This window comes from Cervus canadensis, chromosome 17, assembly GCF_019320065.1.
Source record: "Cervus canadensis isolate Bull #8, Minnesota chromosome 17, ASM1932006v1, whole genome shotgun sequence".
Taxonomy (NCBI): domain Eukaryota; kingdom Metazoa; phylum Chordata; class Mammalia; order Artiodactyla; family Cervidae; genus Cervus; species Cervus canadensis.
Window position 1 is genome coordinate 52276666 of NC_057402.1, and position 18385 is coordinate 52295050.

An 18385-nucleotide genomic window follows, 5' to 3' on the forward strand; every position below is an offset into this window, starting at 1 on the left:
TTGAATTTTAAGCCAGTTTTTTCACTCTCCTCTTTCAACTCATCAAGAGGCTCTTTAGTTCCTCTTCACTTTCTGCTGTTAGAGTGGTATCATCTGCATATGTCATTTTCTTATTCCAAACTAATTAACTATTCTGTGTCAAACAATTCACTCATGTGCTTATGACCTTTTAGAAAAGTTATTTTTTAATGCTATGAAAAATAAAGTGAAGTGAAGTGAAAGTCACTCAGTCATGTCTGACTCTTTGCAACCCCATGGACTAAACAGTCCATGGAATTCTCCAGGCCACAATACCAGAATGTGTAGCCTTTGCCTTCTCCAGGGGATATTCCCAACCCAGGAATCGAACCCAGGTCTCCCACATTGCAGGCAGATTCTTTACCAGCTGAGCCACAAGAGAAGCCCAAGAATACTGGAGTGGGTAGCTGATCCCTTCTCCAGTGGATCTTCCTGACCCAGGAATCGAACTGGGGTCTCCTGCATTGCAGGCAGATTCTTTACCAATTGAGCCACCAGGGAAGCCCTTTTTAATGCTCTAAGTTAAAACTGCTCAACCATGTCTGACTCTTTGCGGCTCCATGGACTATACACTCCATGGAATTCTCCAGGCCAGAATACTGGAGTGGGTAGCCTTTTTTTTAATGCTATATCTATTATTAACTTGAATTTGCATTGATGATATTTTAGAGTACTTATAAATGGTGAACTAAGTTTCTGAAATTAAGCTTTCTATTTGCAATTTTCTACAAAAAACTTCAGTGGAGACCACTGCCCTATAAACTGGATTGACGGGACTTCCCTGGCAATCCAGTGATTAGATTTCACCTTCCAATGCTGGGCATGTGGGTTCAGCCCATGGTCAGAGAGCTAAGATCCCACATGCCTCAAGACCAAATAAACCAAAACATAAAGCAGAAGCAGTGGTATAACAAATTTAATAAAGATTTTAAAAATGGTCCACATCAAAAAAAAATTTTTCAAGAAAATTAACTGGATTGATGTCATGAGCACGATACTCCTGGAAGTCTACAAATGCTAACTGTGTGTTTTCAAGCTGGTGGTCTTTGAGGTTTATGAAGAGGCTCCTGCAGGGCTGCCATGTGAGGGAGGAAGGATCTTCAAGGCAGCTCTGCTTCTAAGTCTTTTAACTATTGAGCTTTCATGAAAGAGTGCTGAATGGAAGGTCCAAGACTATAAACCTTTCTAGGCAATCACTTAGGTATCTTTCTCACGTATTTCCCACGACTTTTGTGGGAATAAACTACTTGATTTTTATATATTAATAAAATAAACTACTATGTTTAAAATGAATAGTCAGCAAGGACCTACTGAGTAGCACAAAGACCTCTGCTCAGTGTTATGTGGCAGCCTGGCTGGGGCCCCGGGGAGAATGGATGCATGTATACATATGGCTGAGTCACTCTGCTATGCACCTGAAACTATCACAACATTGTTAATTGGCCATATCCCACTATAAAATTAAAAGTGTTTAAAATAAATAAATCAGACAATACCAAAATAAATCAAACCCAGAATCTCAGTGGCTTCCCCAACAATGAATTTTTGCTTACTCATACCAACTTCTATGACTGTCACAGGTTGGCAGAGTTCTGCTTCACTAGACACTGAGAGACCTGGCTTGACTGCTATTTGGGGAGCACAGAATTCCAGGTGCCTGGGAAGTAGAGAAGAATGGGATATTTGCAATGTCTGGATAATAATGTTCAATAGAACATCTCTCTTTTTCTGTTCATCTCAGACTCCTGACTTCCAACTCCCTCCCAACCTTTCTCTGGTTGCGTGATATCTTGGACCCTCTTCCTGAAATCCTAATTGTGTCTGTGCCCTCTCCCAAAAAACTTCCATACAAGTTAGCACCCCTCCTACAACACACATACACACACCCCACAATAGGAAATGAGCGTCTGACAGTTGACGATGCTTATACACATGCAGTAGAAGCAATCGTCAATAAGAAATGTGAGCATTCAGAATGCCTCAAACTTGTTAAGATGACACATAAGAATTGGTTTTGATGATCTCCAAGCCCTACCATTCCATGCCCTTATATATTTGAAAATGGTTTATAATAAATCCTCTGGTCATGTTTAGTACTACTGCCCTTGTATATATTGTAGCAGCTCATTGATGACACTGGACCTACTTCAGTTAGACATATTTGTGTGAGAGTGTGTGTGTGTGTGTGTGTTAGAGGAGGGCATTAGCAGGTTCATCCCCATCCAAATGCAGAAACAGCAAATTCAACTGAAATGATCTGGCAGAATTTCCAAAATTACAATTGCTCAACGCTGGCAGAGGTACAAGGAGACAGGCATGTTCGTACATTACAGGTGAGATATGGACTCGAACACAACTTTCCTGAAGGATAATTTGGAGATATCTGTCAAAAGATTTTAAATTGTCCATATACTTTGTTCCAGCACTTCGATTTGTAAAATTTGTTCCTGGGGTAAGCACAAAGATTTAATTGTAAAGTTGTTCAGTATAACATTATTTATTATAGGCTTGAAACATCCTAGATGCCCAAAATAGTAGATCAAATAAATCATTTTATATTATTGGACACTACCCAACAGTTAAAATTACATTGTGGAAATACACTTATTGACATGAAAAGCTGGTCACAATTATGATTATATGTTTCCATTTTGGAAACAACTACACACACACACGCTTTTTACCTTTGCATAAGATGATTTGACTTGGCTGATTTTTATCTTCTTATTCTAATTTATCTGAAATGACTTTTTGGCTGAAGTATTTGAGTCAAAAACATTATTTTGAAAACATTTGAAATGCGGCCTTTTTAAAGAGTCTAGGGTTGACCCATCCATGCATCATCCCTGCTCACCCCAAAACCCCCGTTGGACAGATCACATCATCCTTGGGTAAATCTCTCTCATCTCTCTTTTCAAAAAGCTTTTTATTTTGTATTAGGGCACATCTGATTAACAAACGATGTTGTAATCATTTCAGGGGAACAGCAAAGGGACTCAGCCAGACATACACACGTATCCATTCTCCCCCAAACTCCCCATCCAGGCTGCCATGTCACATTGAGCATAATTCCAAAATCCTTTTTGATTATTCATTTAAAATATGCCAGTGTGTACATGTGGATCCCAAACTCCCTAACTCTCCCTTCCCCTCGTCTTTCCCCCTGACAGCCATAAGTTCGCTTTCTAAGTCTGTGTCTCTCCTCTTATATTGTATTCACCCAACAAACAGCCTCACACTGTGGTTATTTATATCCATGACTTTCTGCTTTCATTCATTTTATTCTTTTTTAGAATGAATAACCACAAAAGCCTTTCACAACTCTTTTCTCCAGTACCTTGAGTTTAAATCTGTTCTCTTTTTCATACAATTCTATACTAGCCCCACGGTTCCAAGCATCATGAACGGTGTGTTAAAGCCTTCCTCCAGCCCACCTGTCCCATCCTTCAGAATTCTTATCTCAATAAATGATATTTATTATTACAGAGCCCTCTGGGTCAAGTCTTATTCCCTTGTCCACTCCCACTACTCCAATGATGGGAATGGGATTAGATATAAGACCAAAGTTGTTGACATTTACATAGAACTCATGAAAACCTGAAAAAATGATGAAACTCACACTGACGCCTTGAGAAACAGTATTAAGCTTCCAGGTAAGGGCTTGCTTATCCTAACAGCTGGACTGTGGCAAATGTAAAGCTTTTGAGTAACCTTATATGTTTTCCCAACATTTGTCATGGGTATTTGGTTAATAGGCAACTAGATAAAATTCTACACCAACAAGCCCTTCTGTTTCACCATCGGAGTACATGAATGTCCTCACAAAAAAGTCCTCTTAACATTGTGCCGAGTACACCAATGAACGTTATTTATGTGGCAGGAGCAAATAGAGGCTGTCCTATTATATTAGAAGCAAACGCCCACCTTTCCTTTAGATCAGCCTTTGTCTGTGTGACTTGTGCTGTTCAGACTCTTGTTTCATGTGGTAATGGCCGTGCACGTCTGCCTGTTGGGGCAATTTGTCTTCCACCTTGTCAGAATCAATGCGCATTCTTCATCGGTTTTAAAAGCATGAGTGAGAGACATTGCCCTGGAAGAAAGAAAACTACGACTGTGCTAAGACTTTTTCAGCGCCTTCCACAGAGCTTCTCCCCAGTTCCGCACTCTGGTGGGGCGGCCTTCCTAAGGAAGTCATCTGTGTAAATACATGTGGAGCCTTCCAAGGCCAGGCACACACGAGCTACTTCAGGACCATGTGGGTGCGAGTGACAACTTCTCCTGCTGCTTATGTTATCACACATCATGGCAACACTGAGGAGCCATCCATCTGGATTGGCTTTATACTCTGAAATATAAGGTTTCGGAATTGGGTAAAATGTACATTTATTTGTGGAGGCAATTTGTTAGGAAGAAGAATTGGCAGCAGTGGAGGTCAAAGCCAAACAGACATTGAAATGTTCAACACCTAAGGAGATAATACGCGACATACGGGGATTTGTTTCATTAACTGGTGTCTCAAAGCTTCCTCTAGAAGAGTTCTTTACTTATAGATGCATATGCCTCACCCCAGTTAAAAATACACAGTTTAGACGGGAGCAAGAGGTTAAACCTGTAAGGACAAGATTACAAAATGAAATACGACTCTCTCTATAAACCCAATGTCTTTTGGGCTGACCAAGGGCCCCTTTAAATATAACATTACTATTTGTTGTAGGTAATCTCAGTAGAGGCATCACCAAATTTACAATGACTGCTTTCAACAAGATGGCTAAACATTATTGAAATAATATGCCTTGATTAAATCTGTGATAAATCAACTATACTTAAAGCTCCATAATGCATTAGGGAGAGAGCCAACTCTTGAGAAAGAGTGACTACCGCATCAGCTGTTCTGCTATCAACAGCCATCACTGAGTTAAAGGCTTGTCTTATTTCATCAGTGAGAGGGATTGAAGAAGAGGAATTTAGGAAGGGATGGATGAGGCTGGCAGTCATGGACGGTGATGTCCTCCACAGCATACAGCCAACCAAGAGCCACAGGTTCTTTCTACTCCTTCTGAGAGATCATAACTCAAGAGGGAAAGACAGAGGCCCATCAGGGCAGGGTTGGTCTACAGAAGGAAGACTATAGCAGCAAGTAGAAAAGTAGAAGGATGAAGCAGAGAGAAGACTGGATTGGAACCAGATCTAGGTTCTCTGTGGGTTTTTGACAAATATCATGACTTCTCTGAGCCTTGGTTTTCCTACCTGAGCAATAATGATCATTACATACAGAGTGTATTAGTTTGCTGATGCTGTCATAACAAAACACCACAGACTGGATAGCTTAAACAATAGAAATGTATTTCCTCATAGCTCAGGAGGTGAGAGTCCAGTATCCTGAGTTGGTTTCTCCTGAGGTCTCTCTCCTTGTATCGCAGACAGCCACTTTGTCATTGCAGATTTGTTTCTCATTGTGTCTTCACATCATTATTCCTTCATGTGCTCACATCACTGTGTTCTCTCTGTACGTCCAAATTACTTTCTCTTGTCAGGATACCTGATAAGAATCAGGAAGAATTGATGCTTTTGAATTGTGGGGTTGGAGAAGACTCTTGAGAGTCCTTTGAACTGCAAGGAGATCCAACAAGTAAATCCTAAAGGAAATTAGTCCTGAATACTCACTGGAAGGACTGATTCTGCAACTGAAGCTCTAATACTTTGGCTAACTGATGCAAAGAGCCTACTCTTAAGAAAAGACCCTGATGCTGGGAAAGATTGAAGGCAGGAGGAGAAGGGAGCAACAGAGGATGACTGACTCAACAGACGGGAGTTTGAGCAAGTTCTGGGAGATGAAGGACAGGGAGGCCTGGTGCCCTGCTGTCCACGGGGTCGCAGAGAGTCAGACATGACTAAGCGATTGAACAACAACAACAGTCAGGATACCAGTCCTATCAGAGAAGGGCCCACACTGACAGATTTATTTTAATTTAATCATCTCTCCTCTCTCCTCTCTAAATAGAGCCACAGTCAGATCTAAGGAGTTATGGTTTTGACATATGAATTTGGGAGCAGGAGACATAACTCAGTCCACAAGATGAAGCAAATGTAAATATGCAAGGAGATAATGGGTATTCAAGCACAAGGCAGATTGCAGGGTGCTTTAGGGCATGATTCATTATCACGTGGAAGGAAATGACAGAACACTGCCCCAGACCTTCACCAGGAGCAACTGGCTCCTGGAAGCCACCTTCAAGCCTTCTTGTTGAGTCGGAAAGTAGAAAAGGAGGGCAGGGGGAGCGGGAGGAAGGAGAGACACATACAGAACAATTTTAGGAATATTTTGGCCACTGGGCATCCATTCTCTTTCACATTTTTACTTTGATTTTCTTTGAGAACTTTCCTCTGTAGAAATGTCCTGCATTACTTAGCTAACTGGTTAGAGTCTCCTGGAACATTGTGTCCTACTAAAGTGATATAAGGATGAAGAAAAATTGTTCTGTTTCATTCATTTCTTCTGAAGAGCTTTGATAGCCCAAAATGTCATAATTCTTGTTTTTCAGTTGCTCAGTTGCATCCAACTCATTGTGCCCCCATGGACTGCAGCACACCAGGCTTTCTTGTCCTTCATCATCTCCCAGAAATTGTGCAAACTCATTGAGTCAGTGATGCCATCCAACCATTTCATCCTGTGTTGTCCCGTTCTCACCCTGCCTTCAATCTTTTCGAGCATCAGAGTCTTTTCCAATGAGTCGGCTCTTTGCATCAGGTGGCCAAATTACTGAAGCTTCAGCATCAGTCTTTCCAATGAATATTTAGGATTGATTTCTTTTAGGATTGACTGGTTTGATCTCCTTGCTGTCCAAGGGACTCTCAAGAGTCTTCTCCAACACCACAGTTCAAAAGCATCAATTCTTCGATGCTAATCCTTCTTTATGGTCCAACTCTCACATCCATACATGACTACTGGAAAAACCATAGCTTTGACTAGATGGATCATTGTCAGCAAAGTAATGTTTCTGCTTTTTAATATGCTGTCTAGGTTTGTCATAGCTTTTCTTCCAAGGAGCAAGCATCTTTTAATTTCATGGCTGCAGTTACTGTCCACAGTGACTTTGGAGCCCAAGAAAGTAACATCTGTCAGTGTTTCCATTGTTTCCCCATCTATTTGCTCTGAAGTGATGGGACTGAATGACATGATCTTAGTTTTTTAAATGTTGAGTTTTAGGCTAGCTTTTTCACTCTTTTCTTTTACCTTCATCAAGAGGCTCTTGAGTTTCTCTTGACTTTCTGCCATAAGGGTGGTGTCATTTGCATATCTGAGGTTACTGATATTTCTCCTGGCAATTTTGATTCCAGCTTGTGCTTCATTCAGCCTGGCATTTTGCCAGATATATTTTGAGTATAAGTTAAATTAGTAGGATGACAATATACAGCCTTGATATACTCCTTTCCCAGTTTTGAACCAGTCTTTTGTTCCATGTCCAGTTCTAACTGTTGCTTCTTGACCTGCATACAGGTTTCTCAAGAGGCAGGCAAGGTGGTCTGGTATTCCCATCTCTTTAAGAATTTTCCACAGTTGTTGTGATCCACACAAAGGCTTTGGCATAGTCAATGAAGCAGAAGTAGATGTTTTTCTGGAATCCTGTTTTTTCTATGATCCAGCAGATGTTGTTAATTTGATCTCTGGTTCCTCTACCTTTTCTAAGTCCAGCTTGAACATCTGGAAGTTCTCGATTCACGTGTTGTTAAAGCCTAGTTTGAAGGATTCGGGGCAGTACCCTGCTAATATGTGAAGTGAGGGAAATTGTGCGGTAGTTTAGGCATTCTTTGGCATTGCCTTTCTTTGGGATTGGAATGAAAATTGATATTTTCCAGTCCTGTGGCCACTGCTGAGTTTTCCAAATTTGCTGACATATTGAGTGCAGCACTTTAACAGCATCATCTTTTAGGATTTGAAATAGTGTATCTGGAATTCCATCACCTCCCCTAGCTTGCTCATAGTAATACTTCCTAAGGCCCACTTGATTTCACACTCCAGGATATCTGGCTCTAGGTGAGTGGTCACATCATTGTCGTTATCTGGATCATTAAGACCTTTTCTGTACAGTTCTTCTGTGTATTCTTGCTAGTTCTTAATATCTTCTGTTTGTTAGGTCCATACCATTTCTGTCCTTTATTGTGCCCATCTTTGCATGAAATATTCCCTTGGCATCTCTAATTTTCTTGAAGAGATCTCTAGTCTTTCCCATTCTAATTTTTTCCTCTATTTCTTCTCGCTATTCACTTAAGAAGGCTTTCTTATCTCTCCTTGCTATTCTTCGGAACTCTGCATTCACTTGGGTATATCTTTCCTTTTCTCCATTGCCTTTCACTTCTCTTCTTTCTTCAACTATTTGTAAGGCCTCCTCAGACAACCATTTTGCCTTGTTGCATTTCTTTTTCTTGGGGATGGTTTTGGTCACTTCCTCCTGTACAGTGTTATAAACCTCCAGCCATAGTTCTTCAGGAACTGTGTCTATCATATCTAATCCCTTGATTCTATTTCTCACTTCTACTGTCTAATCATAAGGGATTTGATTTAGGTCATTCCTAAATGGCCTAGTGGTTTTCTCTACTTTGCTCAATTTAAGTCTGAATTTTGCAATAGGGAACTCATGATCTGAGCCATAATCAACTCCCAGTCTTGTTTTTGTTGACTGTATAAATCTTCTCCATCTTTGGCTACAAAGAATATAACCAATCTAACTTCCTTATTGACCATCTGGTGATGTCCATGTGTAAAGTCACCTCTTGTGCTGTTTGAAAAGGGTGTTTGCTATTACCAGTATATTCTCTTGGCAAAACTCTGTTAGCCTTTGCCCTGCTTCATTTTGTACTCCAAGGCCAAACTTGCCTATTATTCCAGGTATTTCTTGACTTCCTACTTTTGCATTCCAGGCCCCTATGATGAAAAGAACAACTTTAGTTCTAGAAAGTCTTGTAGTTCTTCATTGAACTGTTTAACTTCATCTTCTTTGGCATTAGTGGTTGGGGCATAGACTTGAATTACTGTGATATTGAATGGTTTGCCATGGAAATGAACTGAGATCATTCTGGCATTTTTGAGATTGCACCCTAAGTCTGGTTTTCTGCCCTTATTGCTGATTCTTAATGCTTCTCAAGATTCTTTCCTCAAATTCTCTTTTGCTCAAAGTAGCCAGGGTTTGGGTCTATTGCTTACAACCAGAAAAGCCATTAACTGGTAACAAAGTAGAAGGATGAACAGAAAAATGTCTGCAGCAGAGGAGCAAAGATGGAAGGAGGGAAAATGGAAGGAATAGAGAGGATAGACAATTGAAAGGAGAGAGGGAAGAAGAGATGGAAGAAAGAAATGTATAAAAGGGATGGAAAAGAAGAGGAAGGATGAATGAATGAAAAGGTCACATAGCATAGCCACTCAGATCTTCCTTGAGTGAAATCAGCTCTATACCCAGAGAAGAGAATATGGTTTTCCTCTAATGCTTAGCATACAGAGTTTCAGCTCCACTGAAACTAGTGCTGCCTTGGTCCACCCAAGTCATTTAACCCCAAAAGTTTTCACCTCCTGGAGCACCCTATGGTTATTAAACCTTATGTGGAGAGGAAATTTGCTCCCAGTAATGTATATGCTATGGAGCAGCTCAACACAGATCTCCTGACAGACTGGCAAATATTTTCAGATTCACTGGGAGAGAAAGGATGGAGATAAAGAAGCTAGTCTCAACAAGGTCTCTCTATATCCCAGATTCTGATCCTCAATTCCATAGGTCCAGAAACTCAACTTATCCAGGGGACCCAGAATGGACCAATCACTTCAAAAAATTTATAATATGATGGACAGATAGAACGGGATCCTGATTTCTCAATACAGAAGTACTAGGTTAGAATCAGATCTAGATCTAAATGTAGCCCCTGTATTTCTTATCTTGTAACTTTTGTGCAAGTTTATTAACTTCTCTGAGTTTGAGCAATGCCTGTGATTGGTGTGAGGGTTGCATTGGATATCCCCTGTAATGTGCCTGGACATTAGGAGGATCCACCACAAGTCACTTGTCGTCCGTCATCTTCTGTACCTGACTCCTCTCCTGAACCTCTTCAGATGCTCTCAGCCGCATCTGTTCTTACTTCAGCCCCTACAACAACAACCAGCTCTGCGTGGGCTCTGACTTATTTCAAGCAGGGGCAACCTGGCCTTGTCTTCCTTCTGCCTATTTCTGCTCCTCTGCATCATGACCATCCTACGGATTTGAGGTGTGGGAGGCTGAAGATCACTGCTTGGTGCCCACCTGCACATGACCTTGAAGGGTATGGGAAATACCACCACAGAGTGAATCTTTGATGGAGAGACAGGGCCCAGGATAAATCCTTCCATCTTTCTCCATTCCCCTGTCCTGTGACTGTTGATAAGGCCTCTCAGAGGTCTGTCCCTTCATCCTTGGACCCTTGGTCCCTTAGAATTTGGTTTCTAGTGGCACTTGGCTGTGGCTTGACTCCCAGTCATCCTTCTGTTGGTTTTTCCTCCTTCTCTCCCTCACTCTCTGAGCTGCATACTCCCTACTTTGTAATAACAGAGAAGCTGTTTTCCTTGGAAAATCCAGGCTAAAATGAATTCTGACTTCCTTTCCCTTTCCAGTCACCAGATCACCTACATCAGTCTGACCATTGTCTGGATCAGACAAATTTCATGAAACTCAGGAGATCATACTAAAAGCTTGCAGTTGCTGGTGTATATGTAGAGTGATACATTATACAGCCTTAAAAGTAAAAAAGAAAAATCCTGTCATATACTATAGCAAGGATGAACCTTGAGAACATTGTCATTATTTAGTCCCTAAGTAATGTCTGACTCTTTTGTAACCCCATGGACTGTAGCCCGCCTGGCTCCTCTGTCCATGGGATTTCCCAGACAAGAATACTGGAGTGAGGGATTTCCCTAATGGTCCAGCAATTAAGATTCCGTGCTCCCAAGGAGAAAGCCTGGGTTCAATCCCTTGTCAAGGAGCTAGATCCCACATGCCACAGCTAAGACCTAGTGCAGTCAAATAAGTAAATACTTAAAAAGAGACTACTGCAGTGGTTTGCCATTTCCTTCTCCAGGGGATCTTTCCGACTCAGAGATTGAACCCCCATCTCTTGCATTGGCAGGCAGATTCTTTACCACTGAGCTACCAGGGAAGCACTTTGAGAATGTTACACTCAATAAAATAAGCCAGTCATAAAAATGAACAAAACTGTAAAGTTCCACTTATATCAGGTACCTAGAATAGTCAAATTCATAGAGACAGAAAATAGAATGGTGGTAACCAGGGACTGGGGGGAAGGAGAAATGGGGAGTATTGTTTAATGGATGCAGAGTTTCATTTCTGCAGGATGAAGAGTTTTTGAGATTGGTTACACAAGTTGAATGTACTTTAAAGAGTCCAGTGGGACAATTCCTGCTGGAGTTTATAACCATTTTTTTTTGAAAAATTATTTATTAATGTTTTTGTTTGGCTGTGCTGGGTCTTAGTTGCAGCACTCAGGATCTTTGATCTTCATTGCAGCATGCAGGATCTCTAGTTGTGGCATATGGGTTCTAGTTCACTGGCCAGGGATTGAACCTGGGCCCTCTGAACTGGGAGTGTGGAGTCTTAGCCACTGGAGCACCAGGGAAGTCTCTGTAAACCATGTTTTAATAAAAATAGTCAAGAATTCACTAGACTTAGTCTCTTATAATTTTGAGAAGGCAATGGCAACCCACTCCCGTACTCTTGCCTGGAAAATCCCATGGACGGAGGAGCCTGGTTAGACTATAAATACTACCTAAGCTACAATTTAGGTTTTGAAAGCCCTCTGTCATGGATTTGACTGTCTCCCCCTCCTAAATTCATATGTTGAAATCTTAACCTTCAGCACCTCAAAATGGACTTTATTTGTAAATTGTGTCATTGCAAATGTAATAAGTCAAGACATGGTCATGAGGGTGGGCCCCAGTCAAATATGAATCATGTCTTTATAAAAATGGCAAATTTTATACACACACATACAGGGAAAATGCCATGTGATGGTGAAGGCAGAGATTCTACAAGATAAGACAGGCCAAAGATTGCCAGCAAACCACCTGAAACTAGGAGGAAGGCACAGAACAGATTCTTTCTCACAGCACTGCGAAGGAACCAATTCTAGTGAGACTGCGATCTTAAGACAATATATTTCCATGTTGTTTAAGCAACTTTTGCTTTCTTAATTGGTGGCCAAATGATGGATCCTTTTAAAATTAATGAAACTAAAAAATTATTAAATCTAGAGCGTTCTCATTGTAAACAACTGTTTTGTCGTTACCTATAAAACAAAAGTCAAATTAACCTAAGAACGCTTTTGAACTCGAAAAACTGGTTTCGGAAGCTTCATCAAGCCCTTCTCAATGGGTCTTATAGATGCTAAAAAGAGCAATTAAGAATATCAGTAGATACTTGGAAAAAACCAAAAAGGTCTAGCCATTATTTTAATGAGGCAAAATTTCTTTTTTCTTTTAAAAAAAGGAGTTACTGCAGGTGAATTTTTAAGAATTCTTTGGATGGTTATTTAGAATGGGATAAATAAAGCAGACATTTATGTGATTAAAACAAGATTTGATATTACTACACTACCTAAAGTTGGCTCTCCTGGTGTCTGAGACTGCAAAGAATCTGTTTGCCAATGCAAGAGGTGCAGATTTGACCCTTGGGCCAGGAAGATCCCCTGGAGGACATGGCAACCCAGTCTAGTATTCTTGCCTGGAGAATTCCATGGACAGGGGGGTCTGGCAGGCTACAGACCATGGGGTCACAAAGAGCTGGACATGACTGAGTGACTAACACTAAGTCACTTAGGTCTGGCACCTTGTCACACCTGCCACAGCAAATTAATATGCACCGCCCCACCCCCCACCCCCACACCGAGTTCTCACCTACAAGTCAGGTTCCATCTCCCCTATCCTGTATTGTGTATTTTTTTTTCTCTTTTATACCCAACAGCAAGACTTCATATATATTTTGTATAATTTTGGATTACAGTGTATGCCATCAAAATCACTGAAAGCCTTGATTGACTCTGCCATATATTGCATTTACTCCCTTCCAGGTTTATATTATCTGTAAACCCAGTATTTAGCTCATCTGGGGTATGGACTGCATCCTCCTTCTCCTGGGATTCAGAGCGTGACTCAGTGGTGCTTAGAAGGACATTGGCCTCACGATACACATTCTGCCTAGCCAAATGAATAATCGTGATTTTATTACTGATGTCACTGACATGTTTACATGATTGGCACATTTCCCATAGGTTAACCAAAGTCTGTAAGATGCAAAATCCTATCTCTTTCCATTAAAATGATTTGGTGGTCATATAATAAAGCATTCATAATTTCATTACAATTTTATTTAAAAAAAAATCAGAAGCTGCTGAAAAATCAACAGTTTATCCTGTGACTCTGGCATGCTGCAGTCCATGGGCCACAAAGAGTTGTATACAACTTAGTGACTGAACAACAAACGGCAGCTATCTGCTTTCTTTCTTTCCTTTTGGTAGTTGTTGTGCCCACACCCTCCTGGATGGATAGGTAGATAGATAGATAGATGATAAATATCACTAGATATCAAGGGAGGTTCAACTGAATTCAATACAAAGGAAGACCAAGAGTGTGTTTTTTGTGTGTTTGTTATTTTGTAGTAATAGACCTCAAATTCTCCTTGAGTAAATCTTGTTGTTTGATATTGCAGCACAGAAGGGAAACAGCTTTGACTTCATTTTTCCTTCCAACCCCTCACACCAGGAGTCATAGCATCTGTTGATACCATCTTGCTCTCAGTTACCATTAACTCTGAGAAATCCTGGGTTCGTCACTTCACCTTCCTGAACACCTAGAAAATGAGAAGCCACCCTCTGAGGGCCCTTTTTCAGTCCTAATCCTGGGAGGCTTTGAGGTGGTAGGGGGCAGGGAATACCTCATCATCAATATATGTTTTCAAAATGGCAGTTCTCTTGTTAAGTCAAGCAGTTCTTGCTAGGAATTTCATAGTTGACAGAGACAGAATTGGAACAGGTTTAGTAATCATAATTTCAATCTCTCTCCAGACATTTTTTTCTGATGTTTATAAGTGAAGGGTGTCAAAAGCATTCCGTTCACTGGCGTGAATTTTTATTGAATATTCAGAGTAAATAATATATGACTTGGGAGGAAACTTCTATTAAATCTGTTTGGGGCCTTATGTAGATAAAGTTATTCAATTTGTGCTTTGCTTCGAAATGGATGCATTAATATTCATCTACAAATAATCCCTGGCTATTATTTTTACAGGTGCCTGAAACAGTATACACCTTTGAAAGACATGTGGGGAATCAGGGGCTTCCCCAGGGCCCTAGGAGCACCTCGATGAAAATCCTTCCATGATATGACCTGACGAGGCAGTGCCAACATTCTTTTGTGATCATCAGAGGCAGCCACAGCCCTGATGAGGAGAGATGACATGGATACCAGTGAGATGTCAAGGGGCCAGTGTAGAGAGGCACCAGCTTCTCATTAGTACAGAAATAGAATGTTGAGGAAATGTCAAAAATAAATAAAATTAAATTTTGGATTTCTCTCCAAAACCTAGCCTCTAAAAAATGATCTTTGAGGAAATTAACATGTATTGATGGTCAATTCTGCATAGCAAATATTACCAATGCAGTCTCATCAAAACCCACAATAGCCCAAGGAAATACCAACATCAGACTCTGTTCATAGATCTGCTGGGTGGGGTTCCAAGGGATAAGGTAGGGTAGGGAAAACAAGTATTTATTCAGTATTTATGACATTCCTTCCAAAAATTGTGACTAACCTTCATAAGAACATTTTGAGATATGAATCCATTTGACAGGTGAGGAAACTGAGGCTAGTAGAGGTTATATGTCTCACCCGACCAAGAAGTGTCACATTTAACTTGGCTCTGTGGACTCCTGAGTCTAAACTCTTTCCATTCTACCTTGCTGCATCAAGGAATATAGTTGAAATTTGATTTTAAAACATTAACCCTGTGACTTCCCTGGTGATCCAGTGGCTGAAAATCTACCTTTCAATGCAGGAGATGTGGGTTTGATCCCTGGTAGGGCCACTAAGATCCCACATGCTGTGAGGCAACGAAGCTCACCGGCGGCTAACTGCTGAGCCAGCGCCACAGCTGGAGAAGGCCCAGCACTTCAGCAAAGGAGCCACACGCTGCAAGGCAGACCCAGCACAGCCAGGAAAAATTACTCTTAAAAACATACTCAGTTCAGTTCAGTCACTCAGTCGGGTCCAACTCTGCGACCCCATGGACTGCAGCACGCCAGGCTTCCCTGTCCATCACCAACTCCAGGAGATAGCTCAAACTCATGTCCATCAAGTTGGTGATGCCTTCCAACCATCTCATCCTCTGTCTTCCCCTTCTCCTCCTGCCCTCAATCTTTCCCAGCATCAGGGTCCTTTCCAGTGAGTCAATTCTTCACATCAGGTGGCCAAAGTATTGGAGTTTCAGCTTCAGCATCAGTCCTTTCAATGAACATTCATGACTGGTTTCCTTTAGGATTGACTGGTTGGATCTCCTTGCTGTCCAAGGGACTCTCAAGAGTCTTCTCCAACACCACGGTTCAAAAGCATCAATTCTTTGCACTCAGCTTTCTTTATAGTCTAACTCTCACATCTGTACATGACCACTGGAAAAACCGTAGCTTTGACTAGACGGACCTTTGATGGCAAAGTAATGTCTCTGCTTTTTAATATGCTGTCTAGGTTGGTCATAATTTTTCTTCCAAGGAGTAAGAGTCTTTTAATTTCATGGCCACACTCACCATCGGCAGTGATTTTGGAGCCCCCCAAAATAAAGTTTCTCACTGTTTCCATGGTTTCCTCATCTATTTGCCATGAAGTGATGGGCCAGATGCCATGATCTTAGTTGAGTTGAGTTGAGTTGAATGTTGAGTTTTAAGCCAACATTTTCACTCTCCTCTTTCACTTTCATCAAAAGGCTCTTTAGTTCTTCTTTGCTTTCTCCAATAAGGGTGTTGTCATCTGCATATCTGAGGTTATTGATATTTCTCCCAGTAATCTTGATTCCAACTTTTGCTTCATCCAGCCCAGCATTTCTCATGATGTACTCTGCATATAAGTTAAATAAGCAGGGTGACAATATACAGCATTGACGTACTCCTTTCCCAATTTGGAACCAGTCTGTTGTTCCATGTCCAGTTCTAACTGTTGCTTCTTGACCTGCATACAGATTTCTCAGGAGGCAGGTCAGGTGGTCTGGTAGTCTCATCTCTTGAAGAATTTTCCACAGTTTGTTGTGATCCACACAGTCAATGGCTTTGGCATAGTCAATAAAGCAGAAGTAGATGTTTTTCTGGAACTCTCTTGCTTTTTGCATATTAAGTTTCATTAAAATTTCTACAATTCTTTTGGGCATTGAGGCATTTTTTTCAATAGTCTAAAATTTAAACATGTTTCAATAGGCAAACTGTTCTCTAAATCTTTTTTTTTTAATTCCTCCACACAGCAGTGCAGGGTTGACTCAAGGTCCATAAATTCGCTACAGTGGTCAATTAACCTTCTGGAATTGTATGTCAAATAGTGTGTGTGTGTGTGTGTGTGTGTGTGTGTGTGTATTTGTCCACAGCTTTCAAAAGTCTCATTTCCAAAGAAGGTTAGGAATTAATGGCATAGATTAATAGAACTGTTGCTAGTCTACAGGTCACTGGTGGTTCCAAGGACTGTAAGAGGGTGGACAATATCAGCCACAGAGAAGGTGGGTGCTCAGCATGAACTACCAGGTCCTTAGAAGAAATTCACTAACAAGCTTAAGGGAGGTGAGATTCCCACAAAGTTTTGTATGGATAGAGTCATCACCAAGTGCATCTTGTTCAGTCCTGAGCACCATAGTTACAAAGGGCCTTGGCCAACCAAGGAGTAGCCAGAGGGGAACAACCTCAATGGATGTTGCATCAGGAAACCACTTAATGCAAAGAAGAGGTGGAGGGGTAGAGTGCTAAAGGAACGCTCGGAGACTGAAGGTGGGAGTGTGGATGGTACAGCTTTTAAAAGCACTATGGTAATACATGGGCTTCCCTGGTGGCTCAGACGGTAAAGCGTCTGCAATCCTGGAGACCCGGGCTCAATCCCTGGGTCGAGAAGACCCCCTGGAGAAGGAAATGGCAACCCACTCCAGTACTCTTGCCTGGAAAATCCCATGGACAGAGGAGCCTTGTAGGCTACATATTAAAAATAATCTAAAATTGTGGATATCCTACAACTTGGCAATGCTACCTGTCCACAGAGAAAGTCTACCCATGCGTATGAGGAGACAGGTAGAATATTAATTTAAAATTGTGTGTAATAGCAGAAATAAAAATAACCAAAAAATACAGAAAAATTTAGAGCCTATATATTTATTGACACAGTGTGTTCCAAAAATGTAGAATAGTCCCAGAATGGGGAATGAATAGCCCATAAAATGAATGAACTATGGGACTTCTCTGGTGGTCCAGTGGTTAAGAAATCTGCCTTGCAATGTAGGGGACATGGTTCAATCCCTGGCTGGGGAACTAAGATCCCAGAGGCCACATTGAAACTAAGCCTGCGTGCCACAACTGCTGAGCCTGTGTGCTCCAGAGCACGCACGCTGCAACCAGAGAGCCTGCGTGCTGCAGCAAAGGCCCGGTGCAGCCCCAAAATAAGTAAAAGAATGTTAAAAAGTAAAAACATAAATGTAAACAAGCAAAAACAATGCAGTATCTGTGAGGCATAATAAAGTAAAACAATGAAAAATAATTAAAAAATAAACTGAATAAATTATGTACCAATGTGGACAAATCTCAACACAAATTATCAAGACCATTTTTTAAAGGTTATATACAATGTGGTATTCACCACATAAACTTTAAAATCATGCAAAAATAAACGATATATTGTTCATGTATACATGTATATACGGTAAAGTAGAAAAATGTGTTTGGGAATGATTACACCAACTTTCAGAAGATTATCTCAGGGAGTAGGCTAAGGAATGGCTTTAGAGCAATTACAAAGGGAGTTTTGGCTTTGTCTGAATTATTTTTTTGATCTGAAGCAAATATGGAAAAATAGTGCAGTTTAACAAAGGCAGATAGTAAATACATACTTTTAATTATCTCTAGTATTGTTGTATATCTCTGTGCTTGAAAAATTTTTATAATATCAAAACACAGAAAGACTTGGTGAGCTGCCTTTACTGAAAAGTTTCAGATTGAAGCTGAATGTCTCTTAGAACAGGAGTCACCAGCCCCTGGGGGATTAGGAACTGGGTTGCACAGCAGCCATGAAATTAAAAGACACTTGCTCCTTGGAAGGAAAGTT